General features: G+C 38.8%; 1 protein-coding gene across 5 annotated transcripts in view; it reads left to right on the forward strand.

The window, feature by feature from the left end:
• ZNF37A (zinc finger protein 37A) overlaps window positions 1-24803 on the forward strand; it is a 62693-nt gene that overhangs the window by 7675 nt on the left and 30215 nt on the right. For 2 of the 5 annotated variants that reach the window (XM_028481069.2, XM_028481070.2), the window contains exon 3: window positions 20657-20742. The exons of the other annotated variants lie outside the window; for them this stretch is intronic. The gene's annotated coding sequence lies outside the window, so the exon portion shown is untranslated. The remainder of the gene's footprint in view (window positions 1-20656; window positions 20743-24803) is intronic. 5 annotated transcript variants of the gene reach the window in all.

Here is a 24803-nt window from a genome sequence, read left to right on the forward strand (position 1 = left end):
AAAATGTGTATTCTGTTGTTTTTGGATGAATGTCCTATAAATATCAATTAAGTCCATCTTGTTTAATGTATCATTTAAAGCTTGTGTTTCCTTATTTATTTTCATTTTGGATGATCTGTTCATTGGTGAAAGTGGTGTGTTAAAGTCCCCTACTATGATTGTGTTAATGTCGATTTCCCCTTTTATTGCTGTTAGTATTTGCCTTATGTATTGAAGTGCTTCTCTGTTGGGTGCATAAATATACACATATAAAAATACAGTTGTTATATCTTCTTCTTGGATAGATCCCTTGACATTATGTAGTGTCCTTCTTTGTCTTTTGTAATAGTCTTTATTTTAAAGTCTGTTTTTTCTGATATGAGAATTGATACTTGAGCTTTCTTTTGATTTCCATTTTCATGGAATATCTTTCTTCATCCACTCACTTTCAGTCTGTATGTGTCCCTAGGTCTGAAGTGGGTCTCTTGTAGACAGCATATATATGGGTCTTGTTTTTGTATCCATTCAGCCAGTCTATGTCTTTTGGTTGGAGCATATTTCTTATAGTTTGATTAATATTGTCTTGGCATGTTTCTTCTTGGATTTATCCTGTATGGGACTCTCTGTGCTTCCTGGAGTTGATTAACTATTTCCTTTCCCACATTAGGGAAGTTTTCAAAACTATAATCTCTTCAAATATTTTCTCAGTCCCTTTCTTTTTCTCTTCTTCTTCTGGGACCCCTTTAATTCGAATGTTTTTGTGTTTAATGTTGTCCCAGAGGTCTCTGAGACTGTCCTCAATTCTTTTCATTCTTTTTCTTAATTCTGCTCTGCAGTCATTATTTCCACTATTTTATCTTCCAGGTCACTTATCCGTTCTTCTGCCTCAGTTATTCTGCTATTGATTGCCTCTAGAGAATTTTTAATTTCATTTATTGTGTTGTTCATCACTGTTTGTTTGCTCTTTAGTTCTTCTAGGTCCTTGTTAAACGTTTCATGTATTTTCTCTATTCTATTTCCAAGATTTTGGATCATCTTTACTATCATTATTCTGAATTCTTTTTCAGGTAGACTGCCTGTTTCCTCTTCATTTGTTAGGTCTGGTGGGTTTTTGTCTTGCTCCTTCATCTACTGTATGTTTTTCTGTCTTCTCATTTTGATTAACTTACTGTGTTCGGGGTCTCCTTTTCGCAGGCTGCACGTTCGTAGTTCCCGTTGTTTTTGGTGTCTGTCCCCAGTGGCTAAGGTTGGTTCAGTGGGTCGTGTAGGCTTGCTGGTGGAGGGGACTAGTGCCTGTGTTCTGGTGGATGAGGCTGGATCTTGTCTTTCTGGTGGGCAGGTCCACGTCTGGTGGTATGTTTTGGGGTGTCTGTGGCCTTGTTATGATTTTAGGCAGCCTCTCTGCTAATGGATGGTGTTGTGTTCCTGTCTTGCTAGTTGTTTGGCATATGGTGTGCAGCACTGTAGCTTGCTGGTCGTTGAGTGAAGCTGGGTCTTGGCGTTGAGATGGGGATCACTGGGAGATTTTCGCCATTTGATATTACGTGGAGCTGGGAGGTCTCTTGTGGACCAGTGTCCTGAAATTGTCTCTCCCACCTCAGAGGCACAGCCCTGATGCCTGGCTGGAGCACCAAGAGCCTTTCATCCACACAGCCTGGGAAAGCTGAGACAATGCTGTGGCGTATCATGGGCACAGATGGGTGAACCCAGCTGGACAGGACCTGTGTTATGACAGTACCAGAGCCTGGATGGATCCTCTGACCCCTACATGGCCTCGTGCTGGGATCCAAGAAGTCCTGCGGAATGTCCTACCCGTGCTTGGGTCACTGCAGACATCTACTGAAGTCCGGGGTCTGTCCTGCTAGGTGACCTGCTAGTGTTGGAGGGTCTCCTGCAGAGGCAGGGGGTGGCTGTGGCTCACTGTGAGGACAAGGACACTGGCAGCAGAATTTCTGGCAAGTATTTCTTGGCGTGAGCCCTTCCAGAGTCCGCCATTGGCCCCACCAAAGAGCCGGGTAGGCTTCTATTTTGTTCTTTTAGATGCTGTTGCAAATGGAATTGTTTTCTTAATTTCTTTTTTGATTGCTTACTGATAGTGTGTCGAAATACAACTGATATTTGAGTGTTAATATTATACCCTGCTTGGCTGAATTTGTTCTAGTTTTAATAGTTGCTTGGTAGATTCTTTAGGATTTTCTGTATTTGCTATCATGTCATCTGCAAATAGAGGTAGTTTTACTTTTTCCTTTCCAGTTTGAATACCTTTTATTGATATTTGTTTATTTTTTTGCCTAATAGCTCTGGCTAGAATTTCCAGTACAGAGTTGAATATAAGTGACCAAAGCAGGCATCCTTGTTTGTTTTTTACCATCTTAATGTTCTTAAGTGTACAGTTCAGTAGTGTTAAGTTTATTCACACTGTTGTATAACCAACCTTGAAAACATTTTCGTCTTGCAAAACTGAAACTCTATACCCATTAAACAAAAACTTCCTGTTCCCCTCTGCCCCCTAGCCATTGGCATCCTCCGTTCTACTTTCTGTTTCTATGAGTTTGACTACTCTTGATACTTCATATAAGTGAAATCATACAGGACTTGTCTTTTTGTGACTGGTTTATTTTACTTAGCATAATGTCATCACGGTTCTTCCATGTCATAGTATGTGTCAGAGTTTCCTTTTTTAAGGTTGAATAATATTCCATGTGTGTATATATCACATTTTTGTTTATTCATTCATCTGTTGATGGACATTTGGTTTGCTTCTGCCTTTTGGCTGTTGTGCATAATGCTTCTACGAACATGGGTGTACAGGTACCTCTTTGAGACTCTGCTTTCAGTTCTTTTGTATATATACCAAGAAATGGTATTGCTGGATCGCATGGTAATTAAATATTATTTTTTGAAGAACCACTATACTGTTCTTCACAGCAGCTGCACCATTTTATATTCCACAAACAGTGCACAAGAGTTCCAATTTCTACGTATCTTCAGCAACACTTGTTATTTTTTTTAGATTCCACATATAAGTGATATCATATGATATTTGTCTTTCTCTGTCTGACTTCACTCAGTATGATAATTTCCAGGTCCATCCATGTTGCTGCTAATGGCATTATTTCATTCTTTCTAATGACTGAGTAATATTCCACTGTATGTATGTACCACATCTTCTTTATCCATTCCTCTGTCAATGGACATTTACATTGCTTCCATGTCTTGGCTATTGTAAACAGCACTTCAGTGAACACTGGGGTTCACAGATCCTTTCAAACCATCATTTTCACTGGATATATGCCCAGGAGTGGGATTGCTGGATCATGTGGTAGCTCTATTTTTAGTTTTTTAAGGAACCTCTATACTGTTCTCCATAGTGGCTATATCAATTTACATTCCCACCAACAGTGTAGGAGGGTTCCGTTTTCTCCACACCGTCTCCAGCATTTATTATTTGTCGACTTTTTGATGATGGCCATACTGTCTGGTGTGAGGTGTTATCTCAGTGGAGTTTGATTTGCATTTCTCTAATAATTAGTGATGTTGAGCAGCTTTTCATGTGCCTCTTGGCCATATGTCTGTCTTCTTTGGAGAAATGTCTATTTAGATCTTGTACCTGCTTTTTGATTGGGTTGTTTGTTTTCTTGATATTGAGCTGCATGAGTTGTTTGTAAATTTGGGGGATTAATCCATTGTTGGTTGCATCATTTGCAAATACTTTCTCTCATTCTGTGGGTTGTCTTTTCGTTTTGTTTATGGTTTCCTTTGTGTGAAAGCTTTTTTTTTTTGCATCACTGTCAGTTTTATTATAAAGTTTTAAACATTTTAAAATATTTGTTTATTTCTAATGGGTTCATCGAAGAGAATCTGGAGATCTAGAAAAGCACAAAGATTGTGCAAAAGCTTTTGAGTTTAATTAGCTCCCATTTGTTTAGTTTAGTTTTTATTTCCATTACTCTAGGAGACGGATTGAAAAAGATATTGCTGTGATTTATGTCAGAGAGTGTTCTATGTTTTCCTCTAAGAGTTTTTTGGTATCCAGCCTTAGATTTAGGTCTTTAATTCATTTTGAGTTTATTTTTGTGTATGGTGTAAGAAAATGTTCTAGTTTCATTATTTTACATGTAGCTGTCCAGTTTTCCCAGCACCACTTATTGACTGACAGTCTCTTTTCCATTGTATATTCTTGCTTCCTTTGTTTTACATTAATTGACCATAGATGGATGGGTTTATTTCTGGGCTTTCTATCCTGTTCCATTGATCTATATTTCTCTTTTTGTGCCAGCACAATGCTGTTTTGATGACTGTAGCTTTGTAGTATAGTTTGAAGTCAGGGAGCCCGATTCTTCCACCTCCGTTTTTCTTTCTCAGGATTGCTTTGGCTATTCGGGTTCTTTTGTGTTTCCATACAAATTTTAAGGCTTTTTGTTCTAGTTCTGTGAAAAATGCCATTGGTAAATTTGATAGGGATTGCATTGACTCTGTAGATCGCCTTGGGTGATTATTATCATTTTTACGCTATTGATTCTTCCAATACAAGAACATGGTATAACCTTCCATCTGTTTGTATCATCTTCAGTTTCTTTCATCACTATCATAGTTTTCAGAGTACAGTCTTTTGCCTCCTTAGGTAGGTTTATTCCAAGGTATTTTATTCTTCTTAAGGCGATGGTAAATGGGATCGTTTTTTTAATTTCTCTTTCTGATCTCTCATTGTTAGTGTATAGAAATGCAGATTTCTGTGTATTAGTTTTGTATCCTACAACTTTGCCAGATTTGTTGATGAGCTCTGGTAGTTTTCTGGTAGCATCTATTAGGATTTTCTATGTATAATATCATGTGATCTACAAACAGTGACAGTTTTACTTCTTCTTTTCTAATTTAGACTCCTTTTATTTCTTTTCCTTCTCTGATTGCAATGGCTAGAACTTCCAAAACTATGTTGAATAAAAGTTGCAAGAGGGACATCCTTGTCTTGTTCCTTATGTTAGAGGAAATGCTTTCAGCTTTTCATCGTTGAGTATGATGTTAGCTGTAGGTTTGTCATATATGGCTTTTATTATGTTGAGGTATGTTCTCTCTATATTTATTTTCTGAGGAGTTTTATCATAAATGGATATTGAATTTTGTCAAAAGCTTTTTCTGCATCTATTGAGATAATCATATGGATTTTATTCTTTAAGTTATTAATGTGGTCTATCACATTGGTTGATTTGCAGATATTGAAAAATCCTTGCGTCCCTGAGATAAATTCTACTTGATTATGGTGCGTGATCCTTTTAATATAACGTTGAATTCGGTTTGCCAATATTTTATGGAGGATTTTTTTTTTTTTTTTTTTGTGGTATGCGGGCCTCCCTCTGTTGTGGCCTCTCCCGTTGCGGAGCACAGGCTCCGGACGGGCAGGCTCAGCAGCCATGGCTCACGGGCCCAGCCGCTCCGCGGCATGTGGGATCCTCCCAGACCGGCGCGCGAACCCGGTTCCCCTGCATCGGCAGGCGGACGCACAACCACTGCGCCACCAGGGAAGCCCCTATGGAGGATTTTTGCATCAGTGTTCATCAGTGATATTATCCTGTAATTTCTTTTTTGTGGTGTCTTTGATTTCGGTGTCCAGGTAATGCTGGCCTTGTAGAATGAGTTTGGAAGCATTCCTTCCTCTGCAATTTTTGGGAACAGGTTGAGAAAGATAGGTGTTAACTCTTTTCTAAATGTTTGGTAAAATTCACCTGTGAAGCCATCTGGTCCTGGACTGTTGTTTGTTGGGAGGTTTGTTTGTTTGTTTTGCTTTGTTTTTAATTGCAGATTCAGTTCAGTTGCTGGTAAGTGGTCTGTTCATACTTTCTATCTCATCCTGGTTCAGTCTTGGGAGATTTTCATTTATTGTAATTTGTCCGTTTCTTTCAGGTTGTTCATTTTATTGGCATATAGTTGTTCATAGTAGTCTCTTATGATCCTTTGTATTTCTGTGGTGTTGGTTGTAACTTCTCCTTTTTCATTTGTGATATTGATTTGGGCCCTTTCTTTTTTCCTTGATGAGCCTGGTTAAAAGTTTATCAATTTTATCTTTTTGAAAAACCAGCTCTGAGTTTCATTGAACTTTTTTATTATTTTTTATTCTCTATTTCATTTTTTATTGCTCTGATTTTTATGATTTCATTCCTTCTACCTTTGGGTTTTGTTCTTTTTCTAGTTCTTTTACGTGTAAGGTTAGGGTGTTCACTTGAGTTTTTTCTTGTTTCCTGAGGTAAGCTTGCATCACTATAAACTTCCTTTTTAGAACTGCGCTTTCTACACCCTGTATATTTTGGATCATTGTGTTTTAGTTTTCATTTGTCTACAGGTATTTTTAAATTTCCCTTTGATTTCTTCAGTGATCCATTGGTTGTCTAGTACCATATTGTCTAGCCTCCACATGTTTGTGTTTTTTGCAGTGTTTTCTTGTAGTTGATTTCTAATTTCATGGCATTGTGGTCAGAAAAGATGCTTGATATGATTTCAGTTTTCTTAAATTTACTGAGGCTTATTTTTTTTTGGTGTCCTAGCATGTGATCTGTCCTGGAGAATGTTCCATGTGCGCTTGAAACGAATGTGTATTCTGCTACTTTTGGATGGAATGCTATATAAATATCAGTTAAGTCTATTTGGTCTAATGTGTCATTTAAGGCCAGTGTTTCCTTGCTCATTTTCTGTCTGTATGGACTGTCCATTGATTCAAGTGAGGTGTTAAAGTTCCCCACTATTATTGTGTTACTGTCGATTTCTCCCTTTATATTTAATATTTGTTTTATGTATTTAGGTGCTCCTGTATTGGGTACATATATGTTAACGAGCATCGTATTCTCTTTTTGTATTGATCCCTCGTTATGTAACCTTCTTTGTCTTTTGTTAAAGACTTTGTTCTAAAATGTATTTTGTGGGCTTCCCTGGTGGCGCAGTGGTTGAGAATCCGCCTGCCGATGCAGGGGACACGGGTTCGTGCCCCGGTCCGGGAAGATCCCACATGCCACGGAGCGGCTGGGCCCGTGAGCCATGGCCGCTGAGCCTGCGCGTCCGGAGCCTGTGCTCCGCAACGGTAGAGGCCACAACAGTGAGAGGCCCGCGTACCGCAAAAAAATAAAAATAAAAAAATAAAATGTATTTTGTGTGATAAGAGTATTGTTACCCCTGCTTTCTTGTTGTTTGCATGAAATATGTTTTTCCATCACCTCACTTTCAGTCTGTATATGTCTTTAGCTCTGAAGTGAGTCTCTTCTAAGCAGCATATAGATTGGTTTTGTTTTTTAATCAGTCAGCCACACCATGTATTTTGATTGCAGCATTTAGTACATTGATGTTTCAAGTAATTATTGATAGGTACATACTTATTGCCATTTTATTACTTGCTTTATTGTTATTGTTAATGCTTCACGGTCTTTTCTAGTAAATTGCTTCTTTCTATTTCAGTAGTTGCTTTTTCAGGGATTTTCTCTTGCTCTTTCAATTGAGACAAATTCTTCTGTCTTCTCGTTTTGCATAACTTACTCTGTCTCTATGAAATAGGTGAAGCAGTTATCTACTGCAATCCTGAAGAGGTGTCCTTACGTGGGAGCATTCCCATACTGTCTGCGTGTGCCCAGTGGCTTTGGTGGTATAGCTGGATTTGACTTGAACACAAGTCATGTCTTTCCTCAGGTTGTGCTGGCAATTATCACCTTGGTAGTAGGTGTTGCTGGAGATGTAGGGACTAGGGCTGGATACAGGTTTGAGCTCAGGCTTCCCCTCTGCTCAGTGGCTGTCTCTGCCCTGTTGGGGATGGGGGTAGGTTCTGTGTTGCTGGTCTAGAAGCTCTGAGGGCTGGGTCCAAGCTGGCTCCATTCCCTTTAAGTATGTGCTCCTCCCACTCCCAGCACTGGCACCCTTACTCCAGAGGGAAGCAGCTCTGGAGCAAGGTAGAGTACTTGGCTTGAGCCCCGCGCACAGGCCATGGCAGTCCTGCCAGGGCAGAGATCTGGACTGCTGATGCACTGCCTGTGTGAGTGCCAGCAATGTCTGCCTCCACCTTTCTCCAACGCTGCTTCGGGTCTGAGCCTCCTTTTTCCCTCACAGCTGGGCTCCTCCCTTGGCCTCTGCTTCCCTTGACCTGGTGTGGAGTTGTGCTGTAGAACAAGTAGGGCCTGTGTGGGCTCTCAGTGTGGGTCTGGGCATGGGCTGTGGTGTTCTGACTGCAGATGGAGATCATGGCTGCTTCTGATGTGCTAACTGTGTAAGCACCAGTAATGGCTGTCCCTGCTCTGTTCAGATGCCATATTGGGTTTGAGCCACCTCTGTTACACACATCTGGGACTTCACCCAGTGAGGAGGTGCACTGTGAAGCAAGTGGTGCTTGAGCATTTGCTGGGCTCAGGCTTGGGTGTCTGCTGGGTTAGTCGCAGGAAATTGGTCAACCATGAATGCAATTTTCAATCTGCCTTGCTTCAGGAGCAAGCAAGCATGTGCATGCTCCTCACTGGCAAAGTCCAGGTTTCCCGTAGCCCTCCTGTTACTCTTACTGGCACTCCAACCAGCCGCGGGGCTCATCTTTCCTATGTTGGGTCCCTAAATATGTTGCTCGACCACTTGCTCCCCAGAGAGGATTTCCATCTGTCTAATCTCCCTTTTCTTCCATGTCTTCTCTCAGGGACACAGGTTCCAGCTGGATCACTTCTCTTAACTTCCTACCTGATTCTGTGTGGATCTTTCTTACAGCCTTGGTTGTACAGGATTCTTTCTGCCAGTCTCCAGTTAGTTTTAAGTGAGAATTGTTCCACATCTAGGTGTATGTTTGATGTGTTTGTGGGGAGAGGTGAGTTCCACATCATACTGTGCTATGTTGATCTCCTTCCTCTGTCAAGTGAATAGTTTGCCCACTAAGTTAAATCTGGTCTCACTTATTTACAAAGACCTATAATATAGATGTACTTGGAGACATTCTCAAAGTAACTAGGAGATTTGAGTATAATATTAGGGTTTTACAAAGTTACAAAGCAAAGAATAATAAAAACAAATCACCAAGAAGTAGTTATTGAATCCAGAGAATCCTCAAGGGCTCAGGATAAGATGGATCATTTTTCACATGGAAGTTAGAATTATTTTTCATCCTTAAATTCTCCAGTTTTCTCAGAAATATCTTGTACTGATACTTAAAGAAGTCAATGAACCCTTCAACTGATTTTATCACAACTTTATCACAAAAATAAATCTCTTTGTAATTAATGTTTATTTAATTTAACTCAGGTATTCATTCAGTAACTACTTATGAGAATCTACTAAGTATCCTTTGCTCTGTACTGTAGGTTCTAACAAAAATGAAATATTAAAAAAAAAAAATGAAATATTGGCCCCTGCAAAAGAGCCACTCTCAGTGGGGCACAAGTGGGAGATGGCCGCACTGATAGAATACTTGAAAAGCCTTGTAACTGAGCTGCACACAAATTTCTGCTTCATGTTATTTTTTAAGAAATTGCAGCTGTTTTTTTTTAACATCTTTATTGGAGTATAGCTGTTAGTTTCTGCTTTACAACAAAGTGAATCAGTTATACAGATACATATGTTCCCATATCTCTTCCCTCTTGCATCTTCCTCCCTCCCACCCTCCCTATCCCACCCCTCTAGGTGGTCACAAACCACCTAGCTTATTGCCCTATGCCATGCAGCTGCTTCCAACTAGCTATCCACCCTACGTTTGGTAGTGTATATATGTCCATGCCACTCTCTCACTTCGTCACAGCTTACCCTTCCCCCTCCCCATATCCTCAAGTCCATGCTCTAGTAGGTCTGTGTTTTATTCCTGTCCTACCCCTAGGCTCTTCATGACATTTTTTTTCCCCAGTGGCTAAGGTTGGTTCAGTGGGTTGTGTAGGCTTCCTGGTTGATGGGACTAGTGTCTGTTTCTGGTGGATGAGGCTGGATCTTGTCTTTCTGGTGGACAGGTCCACATCTGGTGTTGTGTTTTGGGGTGTCTGTGGGCTTATTATGATTTTAGGCAGCCTTTGTGCTAATGGATGGGGTTGTGTTCCTGTCTTGCTAGTTGTTTGGCATATGGTGTGCAGCACTGTAGCTTGCTGGTCGTTGAGTGAAGCTGGGTCTTGGCGTTGAGATGGGGATCACTGGGAGATTTTCGCCATTTGATATTACGTGGAGCTGGGAGGTCTCTTGTGGACCAGTGTCCTGAAATTGTCTCTCCCACCTCAGAGGCACAGCCCTGATGCCTGGCTGGAGCACCAAGAGCCTTTCATCCACACAGCCTGGGAAAGCTGAGACAATGCTGTGGCGTATCATGGGCACAGATGGGTGAACCCAGCTGGACAGGACCTGTGTTATGACAGTACCAGAGCCTGGATGGATCCTCTGACCCCTACATGGCCTCGTGCTGGGATCCAAGAAGTCCTGCGGAATGTCCTACCCGTGCTTGGGTCACTGCAGACATCTACTGAAGTCCGGGGTCTGTCCTGCTAGGTGACCTGCTAGTGTTGGAGGGTCTCCTGCAGAGGCAGGGGGTGGCTGTGGCTCACTGTGAGGACAAGGACACTGGCAGCAGAATTTCTGGCAAGTATTTCTTGGCGTGAGCCCTTCCAGAGTCCGCCATTGGCCCCACCAAAGAGCCGGGTAGGCTTCTATTTTGTTCTTTTAGATGCTGTTGCAAATGGAATTGTTTTCTTAATTTCTTTTTTGATTGCTTACTGATAGTGTGTCGAAATACAACTGATATTTGAGTGTTAATATTATACCCTGCTTGGCTGAATTTGTTCTAGTTTTAATAGTTGCTTGGTAGATTCTTTAGGATTTTCTGTATTTGCTATCATGTCATCTGCAAATAGAGGTAGTTTTACTTTTTCCTTTCCAGTTTGAATACCTTTTATTGATATTTGTTTATTTTTTTGCCTAATAGCTCTGGCTAGAATTTCCAGTACAGAGTTGAATATAAGTGACCAAAGCAGGCATCCTTGTTTGTTTTTTACCATCTTAATGTTCTTAAGTGTACAGTTCAGTAGTGTTAAGTTTATTCACACTGTTGTATAACCAACCTTGAAAACATTTTCGTCTTGCAAAACTGAAACTCTATACCCATTAAACAAAAACTTCCTGTTCCCCTCTGCCCCCTAGCCATTGGCATCCTCCGTTCTACTTTCTGTTTCTATGAGTTTGACTACTCTTGATACTTCATATAAGTGAAATCATACAGGACTTGTCTTTTTGTGACTGGTTTATTTTACTTAGCATAATGTCATCACGGTTCTTCCATGTCATAGTATGTGTCAGAGTTTCCTTTTTTAAGGTTGAATAATATTCCATGTGTGTATATATCACATTTTTGTTTATTCATTCATCTGTTGATGGACATTTGGTTTGCTTCTGCCTTTTGGCTGTTGTGCATAATGCTTCTACGAACATGGGTGTACAGGTACCTCTTTGAGACTCTGCTTTCAGTTCTTTTGTATATATACCAAGAAATGGTATTGCTGGATCGCATGGTAATTAAATATTATTTTTTGAAGAACCACTATACTGTTCTTCACAGCAGCTGCACCATTTTATATTCCACAAACAGTGCACAAGAGTTCCAATTTCTACGTATCTTCAGCAACACTTGTTATTTTTTTTAGATTCCACATATAAGTGATATCATATGATATTTGTCTTTCTCTGTCTGACTTCACTCAGTATGATAATTTCCAGGTCCATCCATGTTGCTGCTAATGGCATTATTTCATTCTTTCTAATGACTGAGTAATATTCCACTGTATGTATGTACCACATCTTCTTTATCCATTCCTCTGTCAATGGACATTTACATTGCTTCCATGTCTTGGCTATTGTAAACAGCACTTCAGTGAACACTGGGGTTCACAGATCCTTTCAAACCATCATTTTCACTGGATATATGCCCAGGAGTGGGATTGCTGGATCATGTGGTAGCTCTATTTTTAGTTTTTTAAGGAACCTCTATACTGTTCTCCATAGTGGCTATATCAATTTACATTCCCACCAACAGTGTAGGAGGGTTCCGTTTTCTCCACACCGTCTCCAGCATTTATTATTTGTCGACTTTTTGATGATGGCCATACTGTCTGGTGTGAGGTGTTATCTCAGTGGAGTTTGATTTGCATTTCTCTAATAATTAGTGATGTTGAGCAGCTTTTCATGTGCCTCTTGGCCATATGTCTGTCTTCTTTGGAGAAATGTCTATTTAGATCTTGTACCTGCTTTTTGATTGGGTTGTTTGTTTTCTTGATATTGAGCTGCATGAGTTGTTTGTAAATTTGGGGGATTAATCCATTGTTGGTTGCATCATTTGCAAATACTTTCTCTCATTCTGTGGGTTGTCTTTTCGTTTTGTTTATGGTTTCCTTTGTGTGAAAGCTTTTTTTTTTTGCATCACTGTCAGTTTTATTATAAAGTTTTAAACATTTTAAAATATTTGTTTATTTCTAATGGGTTCATCGAAGAGAATCTGGAGATCTAGAAAAGCACAAAGATTGTGCAAAAGCTTTTGAGTTTAATTAGCTCCCATTTGTTTAGTTTAGTTTTTATTTCCATTACTCTAGGAGACGGATTGAAAAAGATATTGCTGTGATTTATGTCAGAGAGTGTTCTATGTTTTCCTCTAAGAGTTTTTTGGTATCCAGCCTTAGATTTAGGTCTTTAATTCATTTTGAGTTTATTTTTGTGTATGGTGTAAGAAAATGTTCTAGTTTCATTATTTTACATGTAGCTGTCCAGTTTTCCCAGCACCACTTATTGACTGACAGTCTCTTTTCCATTGTATATTCTTGCTTCCTTTGTTTTACATTAATTGACCATAGATGGATGGGTTTATTTCTGGGCTTTCTATCCTGTTCCATTGATCTATATTTCTCTTTTTGTGCCAGCACAATGCTGTTTTGATGACTGTAGCTTTGTAGTATAGTTTGAAGTCAGGGAGCCCGATTCTTCCACCTCCGTTTTTCTTTCTCAGGATTGCTTTGGCTATTCGGGTTCTTTTGTGTTTCCATACAAATTTTAAGGCTTTTTGTTCTAGTTCTGTGAAAAATGCCATTGGTAAATTTGATAGGGATTGCATTGACTCTGTAGATCGCCTTGGGTGATTATTATCATTTTTACGCTATTGATTCTTCCAATACAAGAACATGGTATAACCTTCCATCTGTTTGTATCATCTTCAGTTTCTTTCATCACTATCATAGTTTTCAGAGTACAGTCTTTTGCCTCCTTAGGTAGGTTTATTCCAAGGTATTTTATTCTTCTTAAGGCGATGGTAAATGGGATCGTTTTTTTAATTTCTCTTTCTGATCTCTCATTGTTAGTGTATAGAAATGCAGATTTCTGTGTATTAGTTTTGTATCCTACAACTTTGCCAGATTTGTTGATGAGCTCTGGTAGTTTTCTGGTAGCATCTATTAGGATTTTCTATGTATAATATCATGTGATCTACAAACAGTGACAGTTTTACTTCTTCTTTTCTAATTTAGACTCCTTTTATTTCTTTTCCTTCTCTGATTGCAATGGCTAGAACTTCCAAAACTATGTTGAATAAAAGTTGCAAGAGGGACATCCTTGTCTTGTTCCTTATGTTAGAGGAAATGCTTTCAGCTTTTCATCGTTGAGTATGATGTTAGCTGTAGGTTTGTCATATATGGCTTTTATTATGTTGAGGTATGTTCTCTCTATATTTATTTTCTGAGGAGTTTTATCATAAATGGATATTGAATTTTGTCAAAAGCTTTTTCTGCATCTATTGAGATAATCATATGGATTTTATTCTTTAAGTTATTAATGTGGTCTATCACATTGGTTGATTTGCAGATATTGAAAAATCCTTGCGTCCCTGAGATAAATTCTACTTGATTATGGTGCGTGATCCTTTTAATATAACGTTGAATTCGGTTTGCCAATATTTTATGGAGGATTTTTTTTTTTTTTTTTTTGTGGTATGCGGGCCTCCCTCTGTTGTGGCCTCTCCCGTTGCGGAGCACAGGCTCCGGACGGGCAGGCTCAGCAGCCATGGCTCACGGGCCCAGCCGCTCCGCGGCATGTGGGATCCTCCCAGACCGGCGCGCGAACCCGGTTCCCCTGCATCGGCAGGCGGACGCACAACCACTGCGCCACCAGGGAAGCCCCTATGGAGGATTTTTGCATCAGTGTTCATCAGTGATATTATCCTGTAATTTCTTTTTTGTGGTGTCTTTGATTTCGGTGTCCAGGTAATGCTGGCCTTGTAGAATGAGTTTGGAAGCATTCCTTCCTCTGCAATTTTTGGGAACAGGTTGAGAAAGATAGGTGTTAACTCTTTTCTAAATGTTTGGTAAAATTCACCTGTGAAGCCATCTGGTCCTGGACTGTTGTTTGTTGGGAGGTTTGTTTGTTTGTTTTGCTTTGTTTTTAATTGCAGATTCAGTTCAGTTGCTGGTAAGTGGTCTGTTCATACTTTCTATCTCATCCTGGTTCAGTCTTGGGAGATTTTCATTTATTGTAATTTGTCCGTTTCTTTCAGGTTGTTCATTTTATTGGCATATAGTTGTTCATAGTAGTCTCTTATGATCCTTTGTATTTCTGTGGTGTTGGTTGTAACTTCTCCTTTTTCATTTGTGATATTGATTTGGGCCCTTTCTTTTTTCCTTGATGAGCCTGGTTAAAAGTTTATCAATTTTATCTTTTTGAAAAACCAGCTCTGAGTTTCATTGAACTTTTTTATTATTTTTTATTCTCTATTTCATTTTTTATTGCTCTGATTTTTATGATTTCATTCCTTCTACCTTTGGGTTTTGTTCTTTTTCTAGTTCTTTTACGTGTAAGGTTAGGGTGTTCACTTGAGTTTTTTCTTGTTTCCTGAGGTAAGCTTGCATCACTATAAACTTCCTTTTTAGAACTGCGCTTTCTACACCCTGTATATTTTGGATCATTGTGTTTTAGTTTTCATTTGTCTACAGGTATTTTTAAATTTCCCTTTGATTTCTTCAGTGATCCATTGGTTGTCTAGTACCATATTGTCTAGCCTCCACATGTTTGTGTTTTTTGCAGTGTTTTCTTGTAGTTGATTTCTAATTTCATGGCATTGTGGTCAGAAAAGATGCTTGATATGATTTCAGTTTTCTTAAATTTACTGAGGCTTATTTTTTTTTGGTGTCCTAGCATGTGATCTGTCCTGGAGAATGTTCCATGTGCGCTTGAAACGAATGTGTATTCTGCTACTTTTGGATGGAATGCTATATAAATATCAGTTAAGTCTATTTGGTCTAATGTGTCATTTAAGGCCAGTGTTTCCTTGCTCATTTTCTGTCTGTATGGACTGTCCATTGATTCAAGTGAGGTGTTAAAGTTCCCCACTATTATTGTGTTACTGTCGATTTCTCCCTTTATATTTAATATTTGTTTTATGTATTTAGGTGCTCCTGTATTGGGTACATATATGTTAACGAGCATCGTATTCTCTTTTTGTATTGATCCCTCGTTATGTAACCTTCTTTGTCTTTTGTTAAAGACTTTGTTCTAAAATGTATTTTGTGGGCTTCCCTGGTGGCGCAGTGGTTGAGAATCCGCCTGCCGATGCAGGGGACACGGGTTCGTGCCCCGGTCCGGGAAGATCCCACATGCCACGGAGCGGCTGGGCCCGTGAGCCATGGCCGCTGAGCCTGCGCGTCCGGAGCCTGTGCTCCGCAACGGTAGAGGCCACAACAGTGAGAGGCCCGCGTACCGCAAAAAAATAAAAATAAAAAAATAAAATGTATTTTGTGTGATAAGAGTATTGTTACCCCTGCTTTCTTGTTGTTTGCATGAAATATGTTTTTCCATCACCTCACTTTCAGTCTGTATATGTCTTTAGCTCTGAAGTGAGTCTCTTCTAAGCAGCATATAGATTGGTTTTGTTTTTTAATCAGTCAGCCACACCATGTATTTTGATTGCAGCATTTAGTACATTGATGTTTCAAGTAATTATTGATAGGTACATACTTATTGCCATTTTATTACTTGCTTTATTGTTATTGTTAATGCTTCACGGTCTTTTCTAGTAAATTGCTTCTTTCTATTTCAGTAGTTGCTTTTTCAGGGATTTTCTCTTGCTCTTTCAATTGAGACAAATTCTTCTGTCTTCTCGTTTTGCATAACTTACTCTGTCTCTATGAAATAGGTGAAGCAGTTATCTACTGCAATCCTGAAGAGGTGTCCTTACGTGGGAGCATTCCCATACTGTCTGCGTGTGCCCAGTGGCTTTGGTGGTATAGCTGGATTTGACTTGAACACAAGTCATGTCTTTCCTCAGGTTGTGCTGGCAATTATCACCTTGGTAGTAGGTGTTGCTGGAGATGTAGGGACTAGGGCTGGATACAGGTTTGAGCTCAGGCTTCCCCTCTGCTCAGTGGCTGTCTCTGCCCTGTTGGGGATGGGGGTAGGTTCTGTGTTGCTGGTCTAGAAGCTCTGAGGGCTGGGTCCAAGCTGGCTCCATTCCCTTTAAGTATGTGCTCCTCCCACTCCCAGCACTGGCACCCTTACTCCAGAGGGAAGCAGCTCTGGAGCAAGGTAGAGTACTTGGCTTGAGCCCCGCGCACAGGCCATGGCAGTCCTGCCAGGGCAGAGATCTGGACTGCTGATGCACTGCCTGTGTGAGTGCCAGCAATGTCTGCCTCCACCTTTCTCCAACGCTGCTTCGGGTCTGAGCCTCCTTTTTCCCTCACAGCTGGGCTCCTCCCTTGGCCTCTGCTTCCCTTGACCTGGTGTGGAGTTGTGCTGTAGAACAAGTAGGGCCTGTGTGGGCTCTCAGTGTGGGTCTGGGCATGGGCTGTGGTGTTCTGACTGCAGATGGAGATCATGGCTGCTTCTGATGTGCTAACTGTGTAAGCACCAGTAATGGCTGTCCCTGCTCTGTTCAGATGCCATATTGGGTTTGAGCCACCTCTGTTACACACATCTGGGACTTCACCCAGTGAGGAGGTGCACTGTGAAGCAAGTGGTGCTTGAGCATTTGCTGGGCTCAGGCTTGGGTGTCTGCTGGGTTAGTCGCAGGAAATTGGTCAACCATGAATGCAATTTTCAATCTGCCTTGCTTCAGGAGCAAGCAAGCATGTGCATGCTCCTCACTGGCAAAGTCCAGGTTTCCCGTAGCCCTCCTGTTACTCTTACTGGCACTCCAACCAGCCGCGGGGCTCATCTTTCCTATGTTGGGTCCCTAAATATGTTGCTCGACCACTTGCTCCCCAGAGAGGATTTCCATCTGTCTAATCTCCCTTTTCTTCCATGTCTTCTCTCAGGGACACAGGTTCCAGCTGGATCACTTCTCTTAACTTCCTACCTGATTCTGTGTGGATCTTTCTTACAGCCTTGGTTGTACAGGATTCTTTCTGCCAGTCTCCAGTTAGTTTTAAGTGAGAATTGTTCCACATCTAGGTGTATGTTTGATGTGTTTGTGGGGAGAGGTGAGTTCCACATCATACTGTGCTATGTTGATCTCCTTCCTCTGTCAAGTGAATAGTTTGCCCACTAAGTTAAATCTGGTCTCACTTATTTACAAAGACCTATAATATAGATGTACTTGGAGACATTCTCAAAGTAACTAGGAGATTTGAGTATAATATTAGGGTTTTACAAAGTTACAAAGCAAAGAATAATAAAAACAAATCACCAAGAAGTAGTTATTGAATCCAGAGAATCCTCAAGGGCTCAGGATAAGATGGATCATTTTTCACATGGAAGTTAGAATTATTTTTCATCCTTAAATTCTCCAGTTTTCTCAGAAATATCTTGTACTGATACTTAAAGAAGTCAATGAACCCTTCAACTGATTTTATCACAACTTTATCACAAAAATAAATCTCTTTGTAATTAATGTTTATTTAATTTAACTCAGGTATTCATTCAGTAACTACTTATGAGAATCTACTAAGTATCCTTTGCTCTGTACTGTAGGTTCTAACAAAAATGAAATATTAAAAAAAAAAAATGAAATATTGGCCCCTGCAAAAGAGCCACTCTCAGTGGGGCACAAGTGGGAGATGGCCGCACTGATAGAATACTTGAAAAGCCTTGTAACTGAGCTGCACACAAATTTCTGCTTCATGTTATTTTTTAAGAAATTGCAGCTGTTTTTTTTTAACATCTTTATTGGAGTATAGCTGTTAGTTTCTGCTTTACAACAAAGTGAATCAGTTATACAGATACATATGTTCCCATATCTCTTCCCTCTTGCATCTTCCTCCCTCCCACCCTCCCCATCCCATTAGCATATGGTATTTGTTTTTCTCCTTCTGTCTGACTTCACTCTGTATGACAGACTCCAGGTCCATCCACCTCACTACAAATAACTCAATTTCATTTCTTTTTATGGCTGAGTAATATTCCATTGTATATATGTGCCACATCTTCTTTATCCATTCATCTTGCAGCTGTTTTATTGATCACCTTATCACACTTCCCTGTAGTAAAAAATATGAATAAGTTGATATTTAAGTGTTGTTTGAAAAAGTTTCCTGTCATGATAAAACTCTGTCTTATTATTTCAACTAATCAAAGTGAATATATTTCAAATATTAATGAATAAGTATTAAATACAAAAGTAAAATTTTACTGGAAAAGCATCTTACAGAGATGGAGTTGGATAGATTTTTTTACAAACTAGTTTATCAGTGGATGAGAATTACTAGAATGAGAAATAGTCGGCATTAATTCTATTCCAAGTTCAATTCCATGGATGTAAGCATTGAGAAAATTTGTTTGCATAAATAAGTAGTTATGAATGAATGGAGTTTTATTATAGTAATGCCTCTAAATTTTTTGAATCCTTACAAATCATATGCCACTAAAGATCTAACAAAGAAAAATATACTTTTAATGATCGATCAGCTGGTAACCCTGATTAGGTTTTCTCTCAACTTAACTGAAATCAAGTATAGTCATCCCTTGGTATCTACAGGGGATTGGTTCCAGGATTCCCTCCGAGGATACCAAAATTGACTGATGGCCCAAGTCCCTTAGTTGGCCCTCTGTATCTGCGGGTTCAGCATCCTTACATATGGAGGGTGACTGTAACTGAAAACCACTTGACTTGTAAAATGATAAGTTCTCACTCACCAGTCAGTTGTTCCTTTCTTTGATGTGCTTGAGGGTTTTTCATCATGGGGGTACTTCACTTTAGTAAGGTTTTCCATATTCTTTATGAGTATGTTTTTTGGTAAAGAACATGTATCCTGACATTTTAATTCTAATATGAAGTACTCTGCCCTTTATATTGAGAATTTAACCTGTTTTCATTTTGTTATGGTTACTTATTTGAATTTATAGCAGCGTTTATAGCAGCTTAACTTCAATAACCTGCAAAAAACTGCTCCTTTATATCTCTGTCCCCACCCCTTTCAGTTGTTGATGTCACAAAATTACATCTTTCTCTTTTTCTTTCTTTCCTTCTTTCTTTCTTTCTCTCTCTTTCTCTCTTTCTGTCTCTCTCTCTTTCTCTTTCCTTTCTTTCCTTTTCTTTCTTTTCTTTCTTTCAGTATAATTGCTTTACAATGGTGTGTTAGTTTCTGTTTTATAACAAAGTGAATCAGCTATTCATATACATATATCCCCAGCTATACATATACATATATCCCCATATCTCTTCCCTCTTGCATCTCCCTCCCTCCCACCACAAAATTACATCTTTATATAATGTGTGCTCCAAAACAAAAACGAATAATTCTTTTAAATGTCTTAGTCTCCAAATTATGTAGGAAAAAAAGAGATTTGGAATTACAAACCAAAGTTACATTAATACTAACTTTTATTCTAAATTTTAAAAAACGTATAACTCTCTTAAATCACATAGAAAAGATCAAGTACAGTTAAAAATGATTGCTATAGTAATACTAGTTCTATAATTGCCTATGTATTTGCCTTTATTGGATCTTTATTTGTACACCTTCAAGTTACTGTCTAGCGTCTTTTCATTTTACTTTGCAGGACTCTGTTGAGCATTTCTTGCAGGGCACATCTAGTGGGCATGAACTCGCTCAGCTTTTGTTTATCTGGAAATATCTTGGTTTCTTCCTGACTTTTTGAAGGACAGTTTTGCTGGATATAGTATTCTTAGTTGACAGGTGTTTTCATTTAGCTCTTGAATATACGGACCCGCTGTCTCCTGACCGCCAAAGTTTCTGATGAGAAGTCTGAAGATAATCTTAATTGAGGATCCATTGTATGTGATGAGTCTCTTCTCTCTTGCTGCTTTCAAGATTCACTCTGTCTTTTGAAAGTATGATTATAAAGCATCTTGATATGGGTCTCTGATTTCATTTTACTTGGAGTTTGTCGAACTTCTTGGATGTTTATATTCATGTATCTCATTAAATTTGGGAACTTTTCATTCAAATATTAGTCAAATATTTTTTGTATATTCTGTGAATTTCTTCAAAGATTCTCTGTGCCCCTTTCTCTCTCTCTCCTTCTTCTTCTGAGACTCCCGTGATGTGTATTTTGCTCCAGTTGATGGTGTTTCACAGGTCCTATATGCTCTGTTCACTTTTCTTCAATCTTTGTTCTTTCTGTTCCTCAGTGTTGATAATTTCCATTGTCCTATCTTCAAGTTCACTGATTCTTTTTTCTACCAGCTCAAGTCTGCCTTTGAATATCTGTATGAATTTTTCATCTCAGTTATTGTACTTTTCAGCTGCATAATTTCTTTCTGGTTTCTTTTTAGGTTTTCTGTATCACTGACATTTCCATTTTGCTCACACATCATGTTCTTGACTTTCTCCACATCTTCTTCAAGTTCTTTGAGTATTGGTAAGACAGTGGTTTTAAAGTCTTTGTCTAATATATCTGCCATTAAGTCTTTTGCAGGGACAGATTCTATTGATTTATATTTTTCTTTCTCATGGACCATACTTCCCTGCTTTTTTGTATACTTTCCTCTGTGTGTGTGTGTGTATAAATATGGAATTTCTGGCTCATATGGAAATTTTATGTTTAACTTTTTGAGGAACAGCCTAACTGTTTTCCACAGCATCTTGAACCATTTTTCATTTCTACCAGAAATGTATGATGGTTCCAGATTCTCTAATTCTGGCCAAAAGGTGTTTTCTGCTTTTTGATTATAGTCATCCTAGTGTGGGTAAAGTGGTACCTCATTGTGGTTTTGATTTGCATTTCCTAAATGACTAATGATGTTGAGCATTTTTTCATGATTTGGACATTAAAAAAAATCTTCGGAGAAATATCCATTCAAGTCCTTTACATGTATTTTATTTGGGCTGTTTTTCCTTTTTGTTGAGTTGTAAGAGTTCTTTGTATATTCTGGATAATCACATATTAGATACATGATTTGAAAATATTTTCATTCATTCTGGAGATTGTCTTTTTTCTTTCTTGATAAGATACTTTCATTTTAATTTTGATGAAGTCCAATTTATCTGTTTTTACTTTTATTGTTTATGCGCTAGTGTCATATCTCAAAATACATTACCAAATTTTATATTTTATTCTAAGAGTTTTATGGCTTTACCTCTTATATTTAGATCCATGTTGACTTAATTTTTGAATATGGTGTTGACAGTTGTCTAACATCATTCTTTCCTTGAGATATACTGTTGACCCAGGTCCAGACTATTCTTTACCCATTGAATGGTCTTGGCCCCCTTGTTGAAAATCAGTGGTCCAGAGGTATGTGTTTATTTCTGGATTCTCTATACTGTTCTGGTGGTCTTCATGGTTTTTTTTTTTAATATTATTTATTTGGTTGCATGGGGTCGTAGTTGCAGCAGGCAGCCTCCTTAGTTGTGGCTTGTGGGCTCCTTAGTTGCGGCTCCAGGGCTCGTTAGTTGTGGCATGCGAACTCTTAGTTGCGGCATGCATGTGGGATCTACTTCCCTGACCAGGGATCAAACCTGGGCCCCCTGCATTGGGAGCATGGAGTCTTATCCACTGCGCCACCAGGGAAGTCCCTGGTCTTCATGTTTATACTTACACCAGTACCTGTAGCTTTGTACTAAGTTTTGAAATCAGGAAAGTGTGACTCTTCCCAATTTGTTCTTTTTGTTTGTTTAAGATTGTTTGCGCTCTTTAGGACTGCTTGCAGTTCCATAATTTTTAGTATCAGGTTTTCCATTTGTGCAGAAAAGGCTGTTGGAATTTTAATAGGGATTGCATTGAATCTTCAGATCACTCTTGGTAGTACTGCCTTTTTTTTAAAAATATTTGTTTTTTTGGCTGGATCTTTAGTTGCAGCATGCATGTGGGATCTAGTTCCCTGACCAGGGATCAAACCCAGCCCCCCAGCATTGGGAGTGCAGAGACTTAGCCACTGGACTGCCAGGGAAGTCCCAGTACTGCCATTTTAACAATACAGAGTCTTCCAATCTATGGGCATGGAATATTCTTCCATTTATTTAGGTTTTCTTCAAGTTCTTTTCACAGTTTTTTGTAGTTTTGCATATCCCTGGTTAAATTTATTACTAGGTATTTTACTCTACTGGATAATCTTGTAAATAGAATTTTTTTAAATTTACTTTTTGGGTTGTTCACTGCTGGTATAGAAAAAAAAACCTGATTGTTGTGTGTTGATTTTGCACTGTTATATAAATAAGTTCCTTTGTACCTTTTTAAAAAAATAGATTCCACATATGAGTGACATCATATGATATTTGTCTGTCTTACTTCACTTAGTATGATAATCTCTAGGTCCATCCATGTTGCTAGAAATGGCATTATTTCATTCTTTTTTATGGTTGAGTAACACTGTATTGTATATATGTACCACATCTTATTTATCTATTTCTCTGTCAATAGATAATTTAGGTTGCTCCCATGTCTTGGCTATCGTAAACAGTGCTGCAATGAACATAGGCATGCACGTATCTATTCGGATTATGGTTTTCTCTGGGTATATACCCAGGAGTGGGATTGCTGGATCATATGGTAGTTCTATTTTTAGTTTTTTAAGGAACCTCCATACTCTTCTCCATAGTCAAACCCAGCCCCCCAGCATTGGGAGTGCAGAGACTTAGCCACTGGACTGCCAGGGAAGTCCCAGTACTGCCATTTTAACAATACAGAGTCTTCCAATCTATGGGCATGGAATATTCTTCCATTTATTTAGGTTTTCTTCAAGTTCTTTTCACAGTTTTTTGTAGTTTTGCATATCCCTGGTTAAATTTATTACTAGGTATTTTACTCTACTGGATAATCTTGTAAATAGAATTTTTTTAAATTTACTTTTTGGGTTGTTCACTGCTGGTATAGAAAAAAAAACCTGATTGTTGTGTGTTGATTTTGCACTGTTATATAAATAAGTTCCTTTGTACCTTTTTAAAAAAATAGATTCCACATATGAGTGACATCATATGATATTTGTCTGTCTTACTTCACTTAGTATGATAATCTCTAGGTCCATCCATGTTGCTAGAAATGGCATTATTTCATTCTTTTTTATGGTTGAGTAACACTGTATTGTATATATGTACCACATCTTATTTATCTATTTCTCTGTCAATAGATAATTTAGGTTGCTCCCATGTCTTGGCTATCGTAAACAGTGCTGCAATGAACATAGGCATGCACGTATCTATTCGGATTATGGTTTTCTCTGGGTATATACCCAGGAGTGGGATTGCTGGATCATATGGTAGTTCTATTTTTAGTTTTTTAAGGAACCTCCATACTCTTCTCCATAGTGGTTGTACCAATTTACATGACCACCAACAGTATAGATGGGTTTCATTTTCTCCACACCCTCTCCAGCACTTATTGTTTTTTAGACTTTTTGGTGATAGCCATTCTGACTGGTGTGAGGTGATATACCTCATTGTAGTTCTGACTTGCATTTCTCTGATAATTAGTGATGTTGAGCATCTTTTCTTATGCTTTTTGGCAATCTTTATTTCTTCTTTGGAGAAATGTCTATTTAGATCTTCTGCCCATTTTTTTTTTTTTTTGCATACATAGAGCTGCATGAGCTGTTTGAATATTTTGGAGATTAATCCCTTGTCGGTTACGTCATTTGCAAATATTTTCTCCCATTCTGAGGGTTGTTTTTTCATCTTGTTGATGGTTTCTTTTCTGTGCAGAAGCTTTTAAGTTTCATTAGGTCCCATTTGTTTATTTTTGTTTTTATTTCCGTTATTCTAGGAGATGGATCAAACAAGATATTGCTGCAATTTATGTCAAAGAGTGTTCTTCCTATGTTTTCCTCTAAGAGTTTTACAGTATCTGGTCTTACATTTAGGTCTTTCATCCATTTTGAGTTTATTTTTGTGTGTGGTGTTAAAGAATGTTCTAATTTCATTCTTTTGCATGTAGCTGTCCAGTTCTCCCAGCACACCATTTTTTGAAGAGTCTGTCTTTTCTCCATTGTATAGTCTTGCTCCTTTGTCGTACATTAATTTTTTTGTGTGTCACTTAGATGTGATTTACAATTTCATTTCCAATGGTCCTTTTCAGAAGATGGCTTTTCATTGAATTTTAACACAAAGTGTAGAAATTTGTTAGTTTACTAACTCTACTTTTGTCATACATTGGCAATCTCTTTACTGTCTAGAGACTAGATGTTATAAAATTGGGACCCATTTGTCCAGTATATACATAATATATACAGTAAAGTTAAATGAAATGCATATAACATACAGAGCAATGGGTAAGTTGAAATGTTCTAGTACACAGTGGCAAAACATCTTCCCTCCCACCTCCCTCAACCCAATGAACAAGCACAGAGTACACTGTTCAGAGGGGAGGTTTAACAATTCTATTTCCAGGGCTTCCCTGGTGGCGCAGTGGTTGCGCGTCCGCCTGCCGATGCAGGGGAACCGGGTCCGCGCCCCGGTCTGGGAGGATCCCACATGCCGCGGAGCGGC

Source organism: Physeter macrocephalus, chromosome 20 (genome assembly GCF_002837175.3).
Source record: "Physeter macrocephalus isolate SW-GA chromosome 20, ASM283717v5, whole genome shotgun sequence".
Lineage (NCBI taxonomy): Eukaryota > Metazoa > Chordata > Mammalia > Artiodactyla > Physeteridae > Physeter > Physeter macrocephalus.